The sequence below is a fragment of the Sinohyriopsis cumingii genome, chromosome 12, assembly GCF_028554795.1.
Source record: "Sinohyriopsis cumingii isolate HCF-2022 chromosome 12, ASM2855479v2, whole genome shotgun sequence".
NCBI lineage: Eukaryota > Metazoa > Mollusca > Bivalvia > Unionida > Unionidae > Sinohyriopsis > Sinohyriopsis cumingii.
Genome location: NC_142972.1, coordinates 23,210,391 through 23,232,294, shown reverse-complemented (window position 1 = coordinate 23,232,294; position 21,904 = coordinate 23,210,391). Strand labels below are relative to the sequence as shown.

Here is a 21,904-nt window from a genome sequence, read left to right as displayed (position 1 = left end):
TACTTTTATTAGACAGTAATAGAAGTAGTATATAAAAAGGGGTTCTTGAGCGATGCTAAATACCAGACGGGTAAGCATTTTGTTTTTTAGTTAGCAAATTTTTTTATTGTTTTTATAAGTGTTTTTACATGCAACCGATACTATCTTTTCTAAGCAATTTTAGGTTGCTAGTGGGACACTAAAAAGTCAGCGTGGAAGGGTTTGCAGTTGGAAATAAATGGTTTCTAGATGGAAAGGTATGGAAATGCGCTCATAGCCCCCTTTTTACATCCTCGCGGGGTGGTTTTAGATTTACAGTCCGGAGAAAATCTGTACATAATGTATTGTGTTGATTTCTAGAATTTAAATGAATCCATATATAATAATTGGTAACAGTCATCCCACAATAATTAACCAATTAGATGATGACAGATGTACTTTCTGTAGGAGCGAGACAGAGCATTCGACATCTTTGAACGTCATATTATTTTCAAAATTTTTTGCACCAATTTTTAAAATATTTTATAGAATGTTGTACAATTAGTGTCCATATTTGACCAAGAAGTAAATACTTTTAAGAAGTTAATAATTAAAAATGGACATAAATCGTGAATTTTGGTAACTTGTAACTGGGTGCGTGGAGCTTAGAGAACCATATTGACAATTGGACTACAAACTCCGCACCAGGCAAGACTCAAAGAAGAAATAATAAGACTCCAGCTCTTCGTTTCGCAAGCTGGAACATCAGGGTCATGTGTCCTGGATTCACCGCTGACCTTCAGTAGATCGACGACGCACGGAAGACTTCCGTCATTGACAAAGGACTCTCCTGACTGAACGTCACATTGCCTGCCTCCAGGAGACCCGACTGGCCGAGAGCGGCACCATCAGGGAAGGCAACTACACCTTTTTTTGGCAAGGGAAGGCCTTGCATGAACCTAGGCAGCAGGTTGTCGGCTTCGCTGTAAAGAACATGCTAGTCTCCTTCATTGAACATCCGTCATCAGTTGCTGAAAGAATCCTTGCCCTCCGGCTGTTATCATCCTCAGGCCCAGCCAACGTCTTTAGCGTGTACGACCCAACCGTCTGCTTCATCCACGAGAAGAAAGACAAGTTCTATGAGGCTCTGGATCAGGCAATATCCAGTATTTCCAACAGTGACGGTCTCTACCTACTAGGAGACTTCAATGCTAGAGTGAGAGCTGACCTGTTTCAGCTCTCAGGGAAGAGGCAAGATCAACGAGAATGGCCAGCAACTCCTGAAGATGTGCCTATCCCACAGCCTGTATGTGACCAACGCATCCTTCAAATGCAAGGAGATCCACCAGGTGTCATAGAGACTCCCACTTTCCCACCACTGGCACCAGCTAAACCTCGTCATCACCAGGCTTGCGGAACTGGCCAGTGTCCTCCTCACCCTCAGCTACCACAGTTTCGACTGCGACATGGACCATTCCCTCGTGGCCAGCAAGGTGCGAACAATACCCAAGAAGAAGGGTCGCCCACGCATCAACACCTGATGTGCAAGCAACCCAGAGAAAACAGAGCAGTTCATCAGCAAGCTGCAGGAAGCTCTCACCAAAGCGACACCTGATGACACCATCGAATCCAAGTGGTCCCACCTCCGTGACGATGTGTACAATTCAACCATCACTGCCTACCAGAAGAAGGAGCGCAACAATGCCGACTGGTATGAGGCCAACTGGGAGGAGATGGAGCCCGTCACTGAGGCGAAGAGGAAAGCCCTCCTGACATACACGGCTATACCTAGCCCTAGTACACTACAAGCCATCAGGACTGCCAGGAACAAACCCCAGCAGACCGACCGCCGCTGCGTCAACACCTGCCGACTAAATCTCTGCACCAGTATACAGACAGCTTCCGACACTGGGGATGCAAGAGGCATGTACGAGGGTATCAAGAAGGCGACAACCCCCTACACCTCCAAGACCGACCCGCTAAAGTCCAAGACGGGCGATGTCATCACGGACCAGGGGAAACAGCTGAAGCGATGGGTTGAACACTATCTCGAGCTGTATGAGACCCAAAACATCGTCACTGACACCGCCCCTGACGCCATCCCAGACATGCCAGTCATGGCGGAACTAGACATACCAACCACCCTGGAAGAGCTCGGAAAAACATCGATTTCCTCGCCTGTGGTAAGGCTCCTTGAAGCTACGACATTCCGTCTGAAGTCCTCAAGAGCAGCAAATCAGCACTTCTCCAACCCTGAACGTACTCCTCTGCCTCTGATGCGAATAAGGACACATCCCTCAGAACATGCATGACTTTGTACAAGAACAAAGGAGACCGTAGCGACTGCAACAACTACTGGGGCACCTCTCTCCTCAGCATCGTCGGATAGGCTTTCGCCTTGGCTCGCTTGCAGACCCTAGCCTCCCGTGTCTACCCAGTGTGGCTTCTGAGCCTGCCGGTTAACTGTAGACATTATCTTCTCACTACGCTAGTTGCAGGAGAAGTGTCACGAGCAGCAGATGGCCCTCTACATTACCTTCATAGGCCTGATGAAGGCGTTTGACCTCGTCAGTCGGACCGGACTCTTCTTCAAGCTGCTACGGAAGATCGGCTGTCCCGCCCTCCACGACTGCTCGCTGTCGTTACGTCTTTCTATGAGAACATGCACAGCACATTGTGCTTCAGTGGCGAAACGTTGGAGGCCTTCAAAGTTAGCAGCGGAGAGAAGCAAGGCTACGTCCTTGCGCGGACACTCTTAGCCATCTTTTTCTCCATGCTTCTCCATTACACATTCAAGGACTGCAGCGAGGGCGTGTACATCCATACCAAGGCGGACGGCAAGCTGTTCAACATCTTCTGTCTCCGTGCTAAGACTAAAGTTGTTGTTGTTGTTGTTGTTGTTGTGTTTAACGCCATTTTTCAGCACACGATAGGCTATACATGGCGGCCAGTATTAATGGTGGAGGAAGAACCCGGGAAATCCCCGGAAAGAACCACCGACCCTCGAGAAGCTACTGGCGAGCTTTCTCGCATACCCACATTGGCCGAATCCGAGACTCGAACCCACGCAGACAGAGGTGAGATGGCAATGATCCGTAACGGAGAGCGCTTTAGACCACTCGGCCACTCGGGGCCCCTAAGACTAAAGTCACAGAGGTTATCATCCGTGAATTGCTCTTCGCCGATTATGCAGCCTTGACATCACACACGGAAGATGGACTTCAACAGCTGGTATGCCGCCTCTCACACACCTGTTAGGAGTTTGGACTGACTATCAGTTTGAAGAAAACGAACATCATGGCGCAGAGGCAGACTCCCATCCCTCCGTCACCATCAATGGGTACAACTTGGAAGTTGTTGATAATTTTCACATATCTCGGGTCCATCATCTCCAGCTCGCTCTCCATTGATTCTGAGGTGAACGGCACGATTGCCAAGCATCAGCAGTGATGGCAAACTGAACCAAAGGATCTGGAACAACCACGATCTCACTGAGAAGACCAAACTGCGTGTCTACCAGGCCTGCGTGTTCAGCAGCGAGATATGAGCCACCTATGCGAGACACGAAAGAAAACTAAGAGCTTCCACCTGAGATGCCTGCGGTGCATTCTGCACATCCAGTGGCAGGACAAATTACCCAACACAGAGGTTCTAGAACGCGCCAACAAGAACAGCATGTTCTCCATTCTCAGCGATAGGCGCCTTCGCTGGCTCGGCCACGTCAAGAGATTGTACCCAGACCGCGTTCCCAAGGACCTGCTATAAGGGGAGCTAGCAGAAGGCGCACGACGAACTGGACAGCCACGTCTGCGTTACAAAGATGTCTGCAAGAAGGACATGAAGACGACCAACATCAACTTCAACGACTGGGAGAGCTGTGCTAACGACCGCTCGCTGTGCTAACGACCGCTCCACCTGGCGCCTAGCTGTCAGACAGGGCGTTCAAAAAGCCGAGGAAGACAGGAACATAAAGCATGCTAAAAAGAGAGACAGTAAGAAGGAGGAACAACAACTTACTCTGAAGCTACACCGTCTCCTGTAGACGGACGGATGACAAGAAGAAGACGAGGGAGGACTTTGTTTTTGATGACCTCTTTATTAGATAATATCTGAGTGGATTCCATGACAAGTCTTCCGTTTCCAACATGATCCATACCATACAGTTTAATTCCTACTTTCTGTTTGGTTTCGAGAGCTTTAACTAATTTAGTACGTTTATGTCCCAATTGCAATAAGCGAATGTGTTTCCATAGTAATACATTTAAAATTATGTATACAATATATATTATGTATCACGCATTACATGTAGCACTTATGGGCATTTTTTATATTTTTCTTGTGGCTGATTAGATTGCATGCTTATAATTCCTGATACTGTACAGTTTTTAAAATCTGGCCGTAATAATTCGCTGATCTTAGAATTTGAAGAGGTGATGAAAATTGTTTACTAAACAGAACAGTTCAGTTCAAATGACAATGTATCTCATGCAACAGTTGCAACAACTCTTTCATTATGCATGAATGTTAGTGTGTGCAGAATTTGGTCATAGGACTGGAGTTTCCTTGATAGAATGTTGGAGTTGGTTTTATTTTGTTGGATACTGCGAAAGCAGTGCCGTGTTGTTAATGTATGCTTTTATATATCAATAGTCTCCCAGCTTCTAATCCACGTTTAAACCAGTGTTGGGAATAATACGGTGGGGGCTTTTTTTCTTGGAAAAAAGTTTATAACTGAAGACAAAACAAAGGCATTTTTAAAGTTATAATTGAATACATGCAAAAAGAGGCGAACACTGAATTTCGTATTTTGTTTGTGAGGTTCGCTAGTTGCAATAAATACGTGACACAGTTTAGACAAAGAGCGTTTCTCAGGAAAATAACTACAAGGTAAATAATACTCACTTCTGAAGTCTCGCGGCTTAGAATATTGCAAGCTATTTTTTTACTTTCACTCACTTCAGTGGCATTCGCCGGCGGCGCCTACTTAATCAAAGGTCTTATTTACAGTAGGTAAACAGCGGTTTAACTTTGAGCGGGAACGAACAGAAATGATTGGACACAAAGACAGCAGATTTAATTAAGACATGCGTCTCATGAGTAATATGTGTGAAGATGATGTGGTCCCTAAGACGCCGATGGCTCGTGCCTTTGTCCAGAAACTCCCACCCGCTCGTCTGTTATTCCCGTGGTATGAAATCAGTAATCGGTTCACTGAATTATGCTGCCATAATTCAGGAGGGAACAAGGGATATTTGTGCAATTATATTACGGTTCAGTGCCAGGACCTGCCATCAACTATGACACTCAGAATCAAACTCAGATATTTCAAGAATATTTTTCCAGATGTAGATGTTGGATTATTTTCTTATTATTTAATCAGGACTTACATTGGCGCGTGTTATTTATTTGCATTCAGTGAATTACCCCTGGCTTCTACAGTCTGCATCTTTTGATCTTTTTTTAACGTTTAGAAACGTAGATGAATATAGTGGAAATGTATAATGTTATTACTTTGTCGACAAACAAACAACTTAAAAGACTAGCGGTCATAAAATTGTCAAAAAGTTTATAAATTAATACTCAGATCACAACTACACATATGTATTCCATATTTTCTTATTATGATATGAGCTTTGAAGGCGCCCATCTGGTTGTTGTTGTGGGGTTTAACGCCATTTTTTTCAGCACACGATAGGCTATGCATGGCGGGCAGTGTTAATGGCGGAGGAAGAACCCGGGAAGAACCACCGACCCACGAGAAGCTACCGGCAACCTTTCTCACGTGCCCATATTGTCTGAATCCTAGACTCGAACCCACGCAGACAGAGGTGAGATGGCAGTAATCCGTAACGGAGAGCGCTTTAGACCACTCGGGGCCCCCGCCCATCTGGAGTAAGGCCAATCTATATAGTCTATAACCCATATTACACCCATCAATCATACACCAAACTAAAGGGAATTAAATGTTCTTAAATTAAATACCTAACATATACAAGGTTTTTTTGAGAAAACCCGGGGAAATTATTTTCTTTAAAATTCTAACCCTATGCAAGATACGAAACTGTAGAGCGCTATCTTATTTATTTATTGATGCAATGCAGCTGATAATGGCATGGCCACAGAATGATGAAACATATCCATGGAAATGGAAAGATTTTGCGTTAAAAACACAAAACAAAAAGAAAATCTACGCTTTTGGAGTAGATATAATTAAATATTTTACGAGTGAAGAGGAAACATTGTCTTGTCAAGAGTGGCACTTCAAAATGTTTCCATTTGACGAATTAATAATAATAATAATAATAATAATAATAATAATGTAGACTTAGTACATCGCCTAATCTTCAAAAGCTCTAAACGCTTTAAAATATTCAGATATGACGTAAAAACATGTTCAACAACAAGATTACATAAAGAGCAACGCGAAATTACAAAACTAAAACATTTTGACAATATAAAAATTAAGGAGGTCTTGTTGAGGGAAATATTTCATTATGCCTACTTAAAACCTTACATTTCCTATATAAAGATCAGAGATTAATTTGGAAGTGTTAATAAATTTGCAAATATTGTACTTGTTATAAAGTTTTAATTAAGTAAACCAACACATAATAAAACTAAAATGGCCCAGACTAAAAGCTGTACTAAAATTCTAAAACTGTCCGAAACATATACGGACCTTCGTGGAGGCTGACAAATCCGGAGAAGAAGAAAAAATGTATTAAAAACATGGCTTAGATTAATAGCATTGTTAAAGTTCCTAAACTGTCACAGACATTAGCGGAGACTGAAAATAATCCGGAACAATGCATTCATCTTTGTTTATGTACTAAAAGTAATGCAAACAATCCAAAAATCATATGGACTTTAACGGAGACAAAAGAAAAATGACTTGAAAATGTTTGAAATATGGTCGAAACTTAAGTAAAACTAGCATGTCAAAACTAATACGTTACTTAGCTGCGAGTAAATGGATATTCCTTTCAAAATATAAAACTTGTAAAATGATTTTTTTTTACGAAATTGCAAAGGACGTATGTACAAAGGACATATTTGAAAGATATTTTTTTTTAAATTATACCAAATTTTGCGAGACCTGAGGAATGTACAAACAAATTGAAAAATTGCAATTTTATTTTTACAAATTGGGAACTAGTTAAACAAATTTAATATTATGTTTATAAACTGTGAAATATATATATATGAAAATTAACGATTTCAAGCCATTTTCGTGCAAAGTACCACACTTTCTGACCAAAGAAACTGAACGAAGCACGGACGTGAAGGAAACATTCCTCTAAAAAATTTAAAAGATCTACATATAATATATGAAAAATGCCATACAGATGTTTAAAAAACACACAAAAGAGCGACCGAACTCCATTTTTAACAATCAGACAGAGTGCGCCGCGGGAAATGGGCAAATGGCAGGCCTTAGCGATCGCGGGAGCATAACATAAGGTGGGTGACTATCAACAACGCAGCAATTAGAGGGTCAATGGGATACAATCTGTAGCCATGATCAGCCTGAAGTGTAAGCGGAAAGACAGCATTGGTGAGGAGTCCTATAGCAATGAGGGCAATACCGTTGAATGTTCTGAAGCGGAGGTTAAGGACTACATAGACCAATCAACACATCTGAGACAATGTCTGGAGTATGCTGATGGACACGTATAAGATGGGTTTGATCAAAGAAGAGTCAATCTGGCTAGCTAGGGCTCATAAGCCATACCGACCACAATGTTCTCACTCGTCCATACTTTTTCAAGACAGAGTGTCGCTGCTTGATCTCAGCCCTAAGCTAATCGTGTCCAGGCTGTAATGTTACGTATATTTAATTTGTATTGTTTGTTAGCTTTTCTTAATGATTATATGTGATGTACATCTGTATTTTGTAACTAATCTTGTCCAAAATCAAGTTAATGGTGTATCTAACCAGTGACATTTATTTGGTAAACAACATAATAAATAATTTATATTTCTCTATCAGTGTGTATTATATATTCTGATCAATATTAATTGTAGTCATAATTACTTAAATCTGAGTTGAAGATACAATTTTGATTATGACTTTAGAAACTGCAAGAATAGTCATTTATATTAGGTTGACAGAGTATTTTCAGAAATAGTAATTACGGCCTAGAGCAAGCCCGTGATTCTTTTTGTTGCCATGGTTAGGTTACCGGTCATTGTGTCATCATCCTTGGCCACACTGAGAGCGACTTGATCGTCAACATAATTTGTCGTGACCATTTTGCACAAACGCCTGATAGTAGCATCGAATTGTTGTTTTCGAGCCACGTCCGTGTCGTCGACTTAATTTTACGCACGGACATCCTGGTCATCAACGTATGTCTTTTACCTCCGCGTCTTTGTCGTGGGAGAACTTTTCCATCCACGTCAACATATCTTTTTGTGGTACCATTTTAAGGCCTTAATGTTGCCGACGTTATGGACGAATACAACCAGGCCGTTTAGGTCGGAGGCGCCGATGCGGTTGCTCTAGGCTGCCACTAGCTTGGCCTTGGTGACATACTGGGAAACGTCCGCGGTATCCCCGAGTACCATATCGTCTTTCTGTTAATATTTTAGGCTCACACTATCTCTAAACTTCTTTTAGAAGTCTATTTAACTACCTTACTTGATATTTTAGCAAAAGGAGTTTGAAACTCTTCTTCTTTTGGGTTCTTTCTCTGTCATCCCAGTAGCCATGTCTGTCTTGAGAGTTGCTACATTTTTTTTTTTAGACCCGTCTCATCTATGAAACAGTTGAAGTTGTTGCAATAATTGCTATTGTCCGCTGCTTGGCGACTGTTGTTTCAAACACGTATGTTCGATCCATCGATATTGTAATTCTTGTTGGGAATTAGTCATCTCTGTGAGATTTGGATTAGGAGGTAAGTGCTGTGTCCGTTGTTCATACCAACGGTAGACTTCTATCCACAGTTTCAAAGGAACTTAAATTAATTTTTGTTCTTGCATAAGATCCAAGAGCACAAGCATAATATATTTTCAGAAAAGTATGTACTTCTTCTTCTTCTTGCAGAGCCCCAACAATCGATCCTAGCTAAACAGCAGTCACTTTTAACAATGGTAGTGTCAGCATTGAAAGAAATCTCATGCACTAAATGACACTTTTTCTTATGCCTGATGGGTATTTTCTTAAGAATGTGACGATATCGTCCTAATGTATGTTTATGTATCTTGTTAAAAGGCACTGTACATTTCTTAGCATTAAAACAACATTCATGCACCGTATCAACGTTTTGTTTTGGTGCTTTTTGAAAGAGGAAATCATGTTTTAATATGTTTCTATTTTTAGAGATTTCCCTGGACGTTTATGATGATCATTCAAACTTTGCGACATATTTCTTTAACAGGAAAACGGAATTCAGTCTTATCCAAGACTTCCTCTTGTAAGCTAGATTCGTCTCCGCCAATTCTAGGAGCGTTGTACCAACTTGACTTTAGTAGCTCTTACGGGTATTCTCAACGGATTATATCTTGCCAGTTTGTGTTTCCACAAATCTTGCAAAATTTGTAACATGCTTGTTCTCTCTCGTACATTTTTAGGATGTGCCACTTTTTGTCTGCAGGAGAAAACATCTACAGAGAAACTTCGACAAAAATGGGTTTCCGTTTTTTAAAATCAAATTCGGCAACGCTCGTCTTATATTAGGTTTTGAAGGCATCATACTTAAGGGGTAAGAAAACGAAGTGAATGAAGACATGGTTACTAACTGCGGTTATCATTAGTACGTGCGTATTCTGGCGGTACTATCTCTTTTTTCTTGAAGAAATTGTCTTTTGGGGTTTGCTTCTTTTTAGAGTCTGTGAAGTTGTGCTACCGGCAGAAAGTCCTCGAAGAAGATCAGAATTTAGCGTGCGCTGTATTCTGATTGGAAGAAAAGGCACCATGATGGAATTGTGTTACATACATTCTGATTGGTGTAAAATTCCAATCAATTTTGATCCGGTCCTAGACTGTATATAGAGGTGGGATCGCCCATTGTGTCCTGTGTGATCAAGAAAATCCGACAAGATGAATATTCCTCTACCCTCATTTCAAAGATAATGTTTAATCCGTCAAAGCTAATTGGGCAATCATGCGCATCATATACACTGCTGTTTGAAAGAGTCAATGTGGAAAGGCAAATATACCTCAAGAAAGTATTAGCCCATGGACCAGCTATATTGAGAAGCTTGCGAGAAAAGAACTGCGAAGTGGTGCCATCTGTATTAATCCTCTTTGGTTCACCAAACAAACGGCCTTTTTAAGGCCATCCACATCTCGTCGACAAGACTACTCAATCATTACCAATATACTACTCAATCATTACCAATATTTGTTTGTATTTTGTGTATGTTGATTCATAAAAGTATTAAAATTTAAAACCATTTACTCCTTGTTTTGTGTGATAACATGCGTGTGGGTATAGTGTATATATAGACATTCTACTCTTTGGCGCATGCTTGTCTGATCGTACAACTTCCGGTGGATAGTAGGTTTTAGGTTTTGGATACTACATATCGTGTGTTTGATAGTAAGTGTGGCTTGTCGGATGGAATAGTATGGCGTGTTGAATAATATATGACTATGTATTGACACGCGATGTGATGGATGGTATAGTGTGGCATGTTGGATAGTAGATGATTAAATATTGGTTACTACAAAGAGCGTGTTGGTTTATATGTGTGGGGTATTGGATAGTAGATAACTAAACATTGGAGATTAGATAGTTATTTCATAGAGCGTTTTCCCTTTTGTCCTAGAACGTCCCATAATGATAACCCTATGGATAATTCTAACATTACATTACCGTGTGTCCCTCGATCGGCCCATAATGTAAACCTATGGCGTAATGTTAAATTCCTGTTTGTACCCCAAGTGCCTATTTCAGGTTAAGTCCCTAAGTGCGATCTCAATGTTTAATTTCCTTTTGTCCCCACATAGGGCCATAAACTCAACCGAAAAGTAATGTTAACTCCTGTTTGTTCCATGATCGCCATATTTCTCAAAATCTGCTGAACAGACTTTGACAAAAATGAACAGAAATCATGCTGGCAGAAAGAGCTTCCAATCTTTTTACAATATTTTGCTGATCCACTATTAGATATTCTGCCTGTTACTAAAACTACAGAAAAAATTAAAGAAAAAAGACAGAATTTGACGAAGGCATACTAATATTTAGGTCTTTGATTTTGTATGAATGATGCCAAATTCATATAATGGTCACTAAAAGTAGAAAAACATTAAGCTAGTTCTTTTTTCTTTTTTCTAAATCATTCTAAACAGAATTTTGACCAAGCTTGACAGAAAACATTATTTTCATCATGTCTTTTGATTTGTACAAATGATGCCACTCAGCTATATAATATAATTTCCAAGGATCTCGGACTCGATACCCAGTCAGGCCAGCCTGGGTCACCTGCCTCGGTGTGTCCTTGGGAAAGACACTAAGCTCAAAATTCCTCGGCATTAATTGGTGTTCGCAGCATAGGTCAAGGGGGTGACCCTCCTTGGAAACCATACTGCATATATATATATATATATATATATATATATATATATATATATATATATATATATATATATATATATATATATATATATATATCTATCACTGGCACCCATTAAATGTATACGCTTCTATATTTATCATTGGCACACAATAAATGTATATGTGCCAACAGGATTTAATAAGAGAAAAGTAGAATTCATTCATATATCACCTTATGGAATATATCCCATAATACCAATAATATTCCATAGAAAATTTTATTATACGAGGTGATTTTAACTGGATAGATGCAACATAGAAAGGATTTCAGTATTTAGTTGGCAGGATAAGACGCTTGAAGATCAAATCAGGAACTTACTGGATAAGAACAAAATAATTAATGTATCTCGCATATTTAATCAAGATTAGTATATATATATATATATATATATATATATATATATATATATATATATATATATATATATATATATATATATATGGTAATAATCAGGGAGTTCGTTTAGACACACACACACAGATATATATATATATATATATATATATATATATATATATATATATATATATATATATATATATATATATATATATATATATATATATATATGAATGGAATAGGTAAAATCCTGTGAAATTCTGAAAACTAACGTATGCTCCCAAATAGTAGATTATGTAATAAATATCATGATAAAATGTGGTTAATTGTAATAAATATCATAATAAGATGTGGTAAATTGTAATAAATATCATAATATGTAGTAAATTGTAATATATATCATGTTAAGCTGTGGTAAATTGTAGCAACTATCATAATAAGATGTGGTAAATTGTAATAAATATCATAATAAGATGTGGTAACATAATAAATATAATAAGATGTGGTAAAATGTAAAAAAAATATGATAAGATGTGGTAAATTGTAATAAATATAATTAGAAGATGTGGTAAATTGTAATAGATATCATAATAAGATGTGGTAAATTGTAATAAATATCATAATAAGATGACGTAAATTGTGATTAATATTTTGACAAGATATGACAAACTGACTATAAGTAGGGTATACATTTTGCATAACTAACATAAAATGAAAATAAAAATACATATTTTAAGAAATAAGCCACGGCACAGGATAGGATCCCAGAAAAGAAAATAAAGCATTAAAATAAGATGCTGACTGAGCAGTCCTGGCTGCCTGGAACGGGAGAGAAGCGATATAGCCAGGGTCGGAGATATCCCTTCCAGTTTCTTTTGGTTTCTTTTACGCGAGGAAAACATCGATATATTCTTTAATGTAGTGCAATCGAAGAAGCGTGCCCTTCACAGGGACATCATAGTAGCCAATCCAAATGGTAGGCTTCAAGCCTGCACCCCTCTGATCTAGATATGACGCGCTAACATCAGGGACGTCATTTTTTCGGGTGGTGGGGGCAAACTTGATGGGGTAGGGGCGGCAAAACTCGACGGGCTTGTTTATTTTCGTGTATATGCTACAACAACTTTACAGCACAGCAAATGCCCCCTGTCCTCCCCCTCAGCTAACCAACCAAATGACGTCCCTGGCTAGCATCTGCCTCACCGCAACTCTGGACAACGTGATTACCACAGGACCCAATGAGTAGTCCCCTAATGTGTTTCTTCCTTAACCAAAGATCAATTCATTTAATTCAAGAGCTGGACAAATTACAATGTCAAATTATATACATCCTAATAATAAATACCCATTATTGCATTATCAAAATGAGCTAAATTCACATCCACAACGTTTCTTCATCTCTCTTCTAGAAGGTGATATATACTGTGCACTGCGGAATGGGAGTACACAATAGTTAATACGAAAAGATTCATTACGAAGTTCAATACATAAATATGTTGTATCTTTAATGTGTTACGCGTTTAGGCTCTTACAAAACTTAACAAGAAAAAAGTGAAGACAACAAGCTTTATAAAATTTAAAAAAAATATTTTTTTTCCCTAGAAATAAACAAGGTAAAATTGAGAAAATGAACTTACGGATTAACAACCAAATCCAAAATAATCAAATAATTAAGAAATAGAAGTCATAGTAATAAAAAGTCTTAATGAAACTGTGTTCGAATCCCGATGAAATCCAAAATGGAAGGTGATGACTTATGATGTGGTCAGCGTCGTACTGATGTGTCAACAGTTCTTTGTTGAATCACAGAAAATAATATTCCAGTGTTTGAATTCTGTTTAAATTTCAATAACTGTCCTTGTCCAAGAATTAATTTAAAGCACAAGTATTTCCAGGGGAAAATAATCTCTTGGAATCCAAATAATTTGAAGAAAAATAAAAAAATTAGCCCCAAAACTGGTCACAACATAAAACACTTTGACTTCTCAAGTGTTATTGCAAGAATAACAAGTATTTCTCAAAACATCAATAATAAATCTAGCTACAACACAAAACATATGCACGGATGTGGGTCAATCCTCTGGTAAAACCTAACTGATACATGTTATTTGTCACGTGCTCCAAGTATGGCCTCGATTTCACTTTATGAATCTTACTCTGAGAAAGAATTTCTATTTTATTTTAAAATTTGTTTACTTCAACTCAGGAACTAAGTCAGCATTAGATACAAAGTTTATATTATTAGTTGTTTGCAAATAATAAAAAAAACAGTCAGGTGAAACAGAACTGAAATGAATTTATTTTACAATGTCAAATCCAGTATATAAAGTTACATTAAAATATGTAATGGAATAAAAAAAATAAAACTAACAAAAAACAATTAAATTAAATCAAACATATATAACAGCTGACTGAGTGTTGATATTTGGGAAACATTTAAATATATTTCATCTTTTAGAATATGAAAAATAATCCAAATTACTTTATGTAAACACAAAGAAAAAAGAGAAAGGTCAACAAAATGTATTCTGCATTTGTTTGTACTGATTAAAACAAGGCATCTCTGCTATAAATACTTATAAAACAAACACTGAACTGATTAAATGATATTTGTTGTAATGTTTGCCTTGTAGTGCTGGCCAGGAATTGCTGATAATTGTTTTATGTATGAGATAAACGAGAGAAGTTTGTCCACTGCATGATTATCTGGCTGAACTATGAATACACCGCACCTACTGCATGTCAAGGAGTCCAAAGGCAAACATACATGCAGATGTCCTCCAGATGGTACACATTACAGGCTATATCAGCGGTGTTGCAATAAAGTGCAAAAATGGGCAGATCCCCCCACCCCCCGTAAATATGACGTGGGAGCGAAGCTGCATGTATACTGATTGATCTTAGGCCGGTTTTACACGATTTCAGACTCGTCTGATCTATTGCAATATGTAATGATATTCCTTTATTTGTATTGTAATATATGCATGATATTAATATTCAGTCATCAAGTTGCAAAATCTTTACAAGTAAGAGTTTGACGTAAATGCAGCAGTAAAATCAAAGTTGTGAGTGCTTGAAATGTAGAATGCAGGTTAACGTAAACATTCTATGTGATGATGTAGTACACGATATCAGAAGACATGTGCCTGCATACTAATTTTGTATAACTAAACAAATGACCAAGTTAAAAGAAATCACAAAACATGAAATGTACGTCGTAGTGACCTGCATTTAGCATGATGGTGTACTATTCTAAATACTGGATGTATCATATAGGGTACCATGATCTAAAAGTACTGCAAAACTTTACAAATGGACAGACAGACAGGCATGTTAGGCAAGAACTATATGACATTTATGCATTTATTGTGACTCATACAGCATGGTTTTGTTTTATGAAACCAGGTCAAAACGTACCGAAGTGAAATTTAAATGCACAGGTCCTTCTTACGCGCGAAACCTCAAAACTTAAATGTACTGTCTGGACCAAGAACACAATTAATTTTACTATATGTTTTTACATTTGTTTCTCAGTACTTAACTTTCAACTGTGTGACAATCAATACAAATCATGTTAATATAAAATACATTCAAAGATGACTTCAAAGTGAAGTTATTGTCATCGGTTCAACGGAAGTTTTTTGGAGAGGCTGGACTGTAAACAAACCAGCGTGCAACGGAATACAGATTTCACTTCCAGATCATCACCAAGACCATAAAAATGTCGCTGAAACACACACAGACAACCATATCATAGGCTCACATTTTAAAGAATAAACAATTGCCTTAAAATCCATACCAAGAACTCTTGTATCACCACCAAAAGGAGACAGGAAAAATGCTTTAAAAATAGACTGGCACTACGGTTACTGAAACAGAACTATTAATTCTAGCCTGATTCCGACTGCATCAGACCTCATTGTACTTGAAATTGCTGAGAAGAATGTATAGTTCCCGAATGAAGTAATCAGCCGCGCCGTATTTGTGGTCAGCGGGCAGATTTACTGCCGTCTTTATCTGGTGTTTGGAAGTTGAAATAAATTCATTGAATTTCAAGATACTTTTACAAAAATTACATACATAAACAGAACGCAAATCAAGCTTTCTGTTAGTATCTATATTTGTGATTTATATGTTGACTTTCTTTCAGTGTGCCTTGTTAAAAATGGTAGATTTTGGTGACCACATCTAGGAGAAACTACCAGGTTGCCCATCGTCCAGGTAAAATGGGCAGAATATCGTCTGCTAGTGACCGTATCTGCAAGCATCTATAAGCAAAATAAAACAAAATATAGTTCAGGATGTCAGGCAGACCACAAATGAACACATTTAAAAGCCGTAAAAACCACTTTAGCCGGATGTCTATATGTACTGACACACGCTAACAAGTTACGGATATTTATTGCTCGTTATTGCTCCGTTATTTAGGTTCGACGTTATCAGCTGTCTTTATAGGCCTGGGTCATTACAATCGTTTGCATGACCCAAACACCATATGATTTGACAAACAGGATTTGAAAACAGTGTCACCAGTTCAACCTAATAACTAATATAGTAGAAAGCCTGTTTAAGAGTCATCCCAGACAGCTCAGGCGTGTATGTGGAGTGTCGCTTAATCATTTTGACATAAACAGCTGCGGTAAGTATATTTTCAGTATAGAGTTGGGATCGGAATTATTATGTATTTAGTATTCTAAATTGGTGATATTCAAAGATCGAAGATGTTGATGTATTGTCCACTAGTAAGGGACATACCAGTCAGCTGCTTAACAGGCAGGTAAAACCAGACGTTGTCCTCAGAGCAATACAACTTTTTATTATGTCATCATGTACATACTATACATTCCATCATAGGCTAGTAACTGACATCAGTCATGTGCTGAGAAACTGAATGACTCTACCATCTCCTTTTCAAATTATGCTACATTAATTTTATTCAACATCCCTTTTTCTTTAAAGAACTGGTTATCTCTACTTTATTAAATGATTAATACTAATACTTTGGATATGCTAGACATATAGTGTATATTGAAAGATAAACTTTAAATCTTTGCTGTCTGAATCTATTATCAGATTATCAGTTCATATTCACTAACCAAAACAATGTAAAATTCACGGACTACGGTCTATATGTTAAGAGTTAATAATTCATTTGTAGCACACAAAGTCTTTCAAATAAGCAGGCTCCCTGGTGCTTATCTTGGTCTTACTCTTGGTGCAGTCGTTGTTGTTATATCTGAATTTGGAAATATCTTTAACATTCTCTGAAGGTGACATTCCGGAGCTGTTTGATTCACTTGGTGTTGCAGTTGTTTGATCTGTGTGGATATTTGTCGGTACATCAGTGTTCTCGGGTTCACGTAAAGGTGAAGTGCTCCCGGAGGCATGCTTTTTTCTCTGTGGGTCGTATGAGGCACACGATTCGGTCTATACGTTCCTTCATCCTGACTTTCCACGATGTACAAGCGTTCACCCTGTCTTTACTTGATTTTAAAATGTTTCCATTTTTTTCCTTCCTTGTGTTCAAAGTATACGGACTCTGATACTCAGTGGTGGTAAGGTTCGAGCTCTCTTAAAATACCACTTCTTTGTCGAGCGTTTTCGCGCTGATCGGTAGTTAATTCTTGTTTCCTTATTCAGATCACTTGTTAATGGGATCACTGATCGGGTGTTTATTTCCGAAAAACATTTAAGTCGGACTAAGTCCAGTATCCTGACGCGGAGTGCTTCTAAGTTCTAACAAGGTTTCATATTGATCTATACCATCTATGAGTGTCTTCTTCAACATGTTCTTAATGACTTTAACAGCAGATTCAGCCTTTCCGTTTGCTTTCTAATAACTTGGGGCTGACATTCTGTGGTTAATGCCCCATTTTCGAATGAACTGTGCGAAATCCTTTCCTGTAAACTGGGGTCCATTATCTGATATAATTGTGGCGGGAATTCTAAATCTTGAGAATTGTTTCTTCAGTACGGTTACAACTTGCCATACTTAAGTAGTCCACTTCTATGAAATTTGAAAAATAGTCGATCAGAACAAGATACTGTCTACCCTTGATTTCAAACAGATCCATGCCTACCTTATTCCAAGGTCTGTCTCCATCACTGTGCTGTAAAAGCGGTCCTCTTTGATTTCTAGGTTTGCATTCCTCACATGATTCAACCATTTGTTTAATTTCTCCTGCCATTCCAGGCCAAAATATCTTTCCCTAGCTCACCTCATCATCCTATCGTAATCTAAATGAGCACTGTGAAAATGATTCTTCATATTGTTTCTCAATGATTTAGGAATGATAATTGCCTATCCTTTGACAATTATTCCATCTTGAACGCTAAGGACATCCCGCATATCTAAATATGGTAGTGCTGAGTATGGCACTTTGTCTCTAGTTTCAGGCCAGTCTTCAGTAACGAGTTCCATAAGTAACTGCGTATCAGCGTCTTCCAAAGTCGCTTTCTTGACTTCTTGCAATCTCGCATCTGGGAAGCTGTCGAACAAAATATTTTGGATCCTTGGTCGTTCAGTTTCTATGTCAAGAGTTTCTAGATAAGCTCGGCTTAAGGCATCAGCGATAACTAGATTTATTCCTGTCACAAATTTAAATTCGATGTAATATCGAAACAGTTTAATCATTATATCTTGTAATCGTTTTGGGGCCTTGCTCAAAGGTTTCTTTAGTATTGCAGCTAACGGTTTGTGATCATTTTGTATTATGACGTTTCTTCCATACGATTTATTGGTCAAAACGTTCTAAACCATAAAGCATTGAAAGAGCTTCCTTTTCAATTTGTACCTACTTTCTTTCGGTCGGTTTCAGTGCCGTCGACGCAAATTCAACTGGTCTACCGTCCTGAAATATCCAGCACCCAGTCCATTCTTGCTACTTTCTACTTGTTGTACGACTTCTTTGATTACATCAAAATATGGCAGCACTGATGCTTCGGTGAGCCTTTTCTTAATCCTCTGTAAAGCAGCCTCACATTCTTCAGACCAATTCCAGATAGAATCTTTACGAGTGAGTTGACGAATCGGTTCCAGTTCATTTGCAAGGTCTGGAAGAAATTTCGCTATATACTGCACCATGCCACATAGCCTCTTCACGTCAGAAATATCCGTTGGTGTGGGCATTTCATGTATGGCCTTGACCTTTCTCTTGTCTGCTTTGACTCCTTCACTAGTTATCTTGTGACCATGACAATTGATTTCAGTCAATCCAACTACTTTCTTCTCATCATTTAACATGATATTCCGTTCAATGCATCGCTTGTACAAATTTTGTAATTTTCTCTCGTCTAGTTTCGCTACTTGTTCAGTTCTGCAGCAACAGTTATATCATCCGATATAGTGAAAATAACCATCCGAATCTCCATGTGCTTCAGTGAGTTTTTCTTTGAAAAGTTTCGCTCGAGACCTTTAGTCCAAATGGCAACCTCGCCCATCTGAAACGACCGAAAGGTGTAATCATAAGTAGTTAGTTCACTTGATTTCTGATCAAGTCTCACATGCCAGTATGCCTCACGAACATCACGTTTACTGAAGACTTTGCATTAGCAAGTTTTGGTAACACGTCCTCAAGTGTCGGAAGTTGCGCGTGTTCTCTCATGATCGCAGTATTTAGCGGATGTGGGTCTATGCAAATACGCAAATTTCCATTCTGCTCTCGTACAACAGCCATCTGACTAATCCACTTAGTCGGTTCGGTAACATGTATTAGAACTTCTCTTTCGACAAGTTTATATATTTCTCTCTTCACGTCTTGTTGAAGTGAGAGTGGCAACTTTCTGCACGGCAATGCTTTGACTTAAATTTCGTTGTCGACTGTAAGAGTTCCCCTAGATCACCGAGTTTCGTAGCGTCGACCCACAGGAGCTCGACGCGAGCTTGATGTTGAGAAAGAAAAAAGAATCTGAAGGGGAAAAATCATACAGAGTGACAAAAATACCTTAGATTACCCTCATGACCCGTTCTAACATAGGACCCTCTCTATCATAATATATACGTAACTTCCAAATACTTCGTTCCACCCATGACCCTCGATTTCCTTCTGCCATTTCCGTCTTTAAAGGCACACGACCATACTATATGGCTTGTTTTACTCCAGAGATATTTTTCTATTCATCAAGCCATCATTGACTTTTCTGCGTTGTACCAAACGGAAGTTACTGGCTCCAAAACGTGGGATTTTCGTTCATTTTGTCTTTTGGGACAAGTGCGTGTACATGTGAAAACCGGTGAAGAGAGCTACATATACCATGTTTGCAACTCTACGATGCATCCCTTCTTGAATTACAGAACAGTAGTAGATGCAAAAGTATGTTTTTACTTACCATTAACTCGATTCAACTTTAGGAATCCTGTTCCATGCAAAAATTAGACATTGTCTTCTTCACTGCACATATATCGTATAAATGCTACTCTGTTTACAAAATAGGCAAACTATGCAGCACACACGTCAACGCCGAAATATGATTGGCTCAAACGGTTATACTTATTAACATATGAGCTCGGACTTGTCTCAGCAGTAAAAATTCGCGAAAATGCCACGTTTCGGAGCCCAAACAAGCCATATAGTATGGTCGTGTGCCTTTAAAGACGGAAATAGAAGAAGGAAATAGAGGGTCACACGTGGAACGAAGTATTTGGAAGTTACGTACCTTCTCTCTTTTTTTCCTTCAGATTATAATTTTCTTCTCAACATCAAGCTCGCGTTGAGCACCCGTTTGTCGACCATAGCAATAAATCTGTCACTGTTAACCATAATTAATACCCATCTGCTGAATAGTTTTTGATCCTAGAAGATTCATGTAGCCATTTGGTACAACAATTAGAGTATCAGTAGTTTCTTCCCCATTGCTGAGGTTAATAATTTTCAGATCAGCTTCTCCAAGTGGTTTCATATGTGACTTATTCCACATTTGTAAGGTTAGTGTTGTCGGCCTGACTTGTTCTTTACGAACATACTTCTTGCAGATAGTTTTGATGATGTCGACACCTCTATCTAACTGGAAACGCACTTCACAATTGTTAACATTCATTAATGCAGAAATTCTGCTTTCTGATTGGTTTCCATGGTATTAAGCCAATTTTCACCATCATCTGTTCGTTCTTCGTGCGTTGTACTAGCACTAACCAAATGGATTTTCCTGCATTTCACCTTGAAACGATTCCTTCCTTTGCATACGTCGCATGTTTTGCCCCATGCCAGACACCTTTCCTTATTAGACTCGTGTTTGCGTCCGCAGAAGTTACATTCCTTAAGTGAAACGCTATCGTGACCCTGAACTGGTGAGGACAGTTTATTTCGTAGTTTGCCAATACTAGGTTGACTGTTAGTATCTCTTTTCCTTTGGCTTCGCGTTAGTGCTGTATTTCCTGGAGTTATTTTATTTACAGTCTGATTGATAGAGCTGGCTTCCCTCGGTTCTTTTATATGTTTATTTGGCTGCTCAAATGCACCATACATTTGTATGGTTTTATCCAGGTTTAACTTGTCTTCTCTGAGTAAGAGTTCCTGAAGTTTTCCCGTAACTGTAAAAACTATTTTATCTCTGATCATTCTATCCTTCTCCTGAAATTACATGACGACGCTCGCGTCCTAAGCTCAGTTAGGAAGCTGTCGAAAGGTTCTTGGTACGGTACATTCCAGAACCTATGTGATTCCAGGACCTCATTTTTTTTCTGGAGTTACAATATGCCTCAAGTTTTTCAAGTACCTTGCCGGGTTTGTTTTTGTCGCCATATGCGTCCCATACAAACTGATTGTAAATATCCAAAATAGGCGGTCCTGCAGAATGCAAAATTATGGCCGTCTGTACCTCATCCTCTTTATCAGTTGCTCCACTTCAGTTAGATAAATCTGCACTTGTCTTTTCCAATGCTTAAAGTTTTTCGAAACGTTCCCATCGGTTACATTTAATATTGGCGGTAAGCAGAATGTACTTAGGAGACCGTCGGCCATGTTATCGTTAGTTTCTCTGCCACGGGACCTGTAGTACGTGACACTGTGATAAAGGATGCAAAAATGCGTAACTTCTAAAATCAGTT

At 38.6% G+C, this 21,904-nt stretch overlaps 1 protein-coding gene across 3 annotated transcripts in view; it reads left to right on the top strand.

Moving 5' to 3' along the window:
• The first annotated feature begins 16,349 nt into the window (after positions 1–16,349).
• Positions 16,350–21,904, top strand: part of LOC149786101 (glutamate carboxypeptidase 2-like) — a 214,628-nt gene continuing 209,073 nt past the window's right edge. For all 3 annotated transcript variants that reach the window (XM_089976416.1, XM_089976414.1, XM_089976415.1), the window contains exon 1: positions 16,350–16,498. The gene's annotated coding sequence lies outside the window, so the exon portion shown is untranslated. The remainder of the gene's footprint in view (positions 16,499–21,904) is intronic.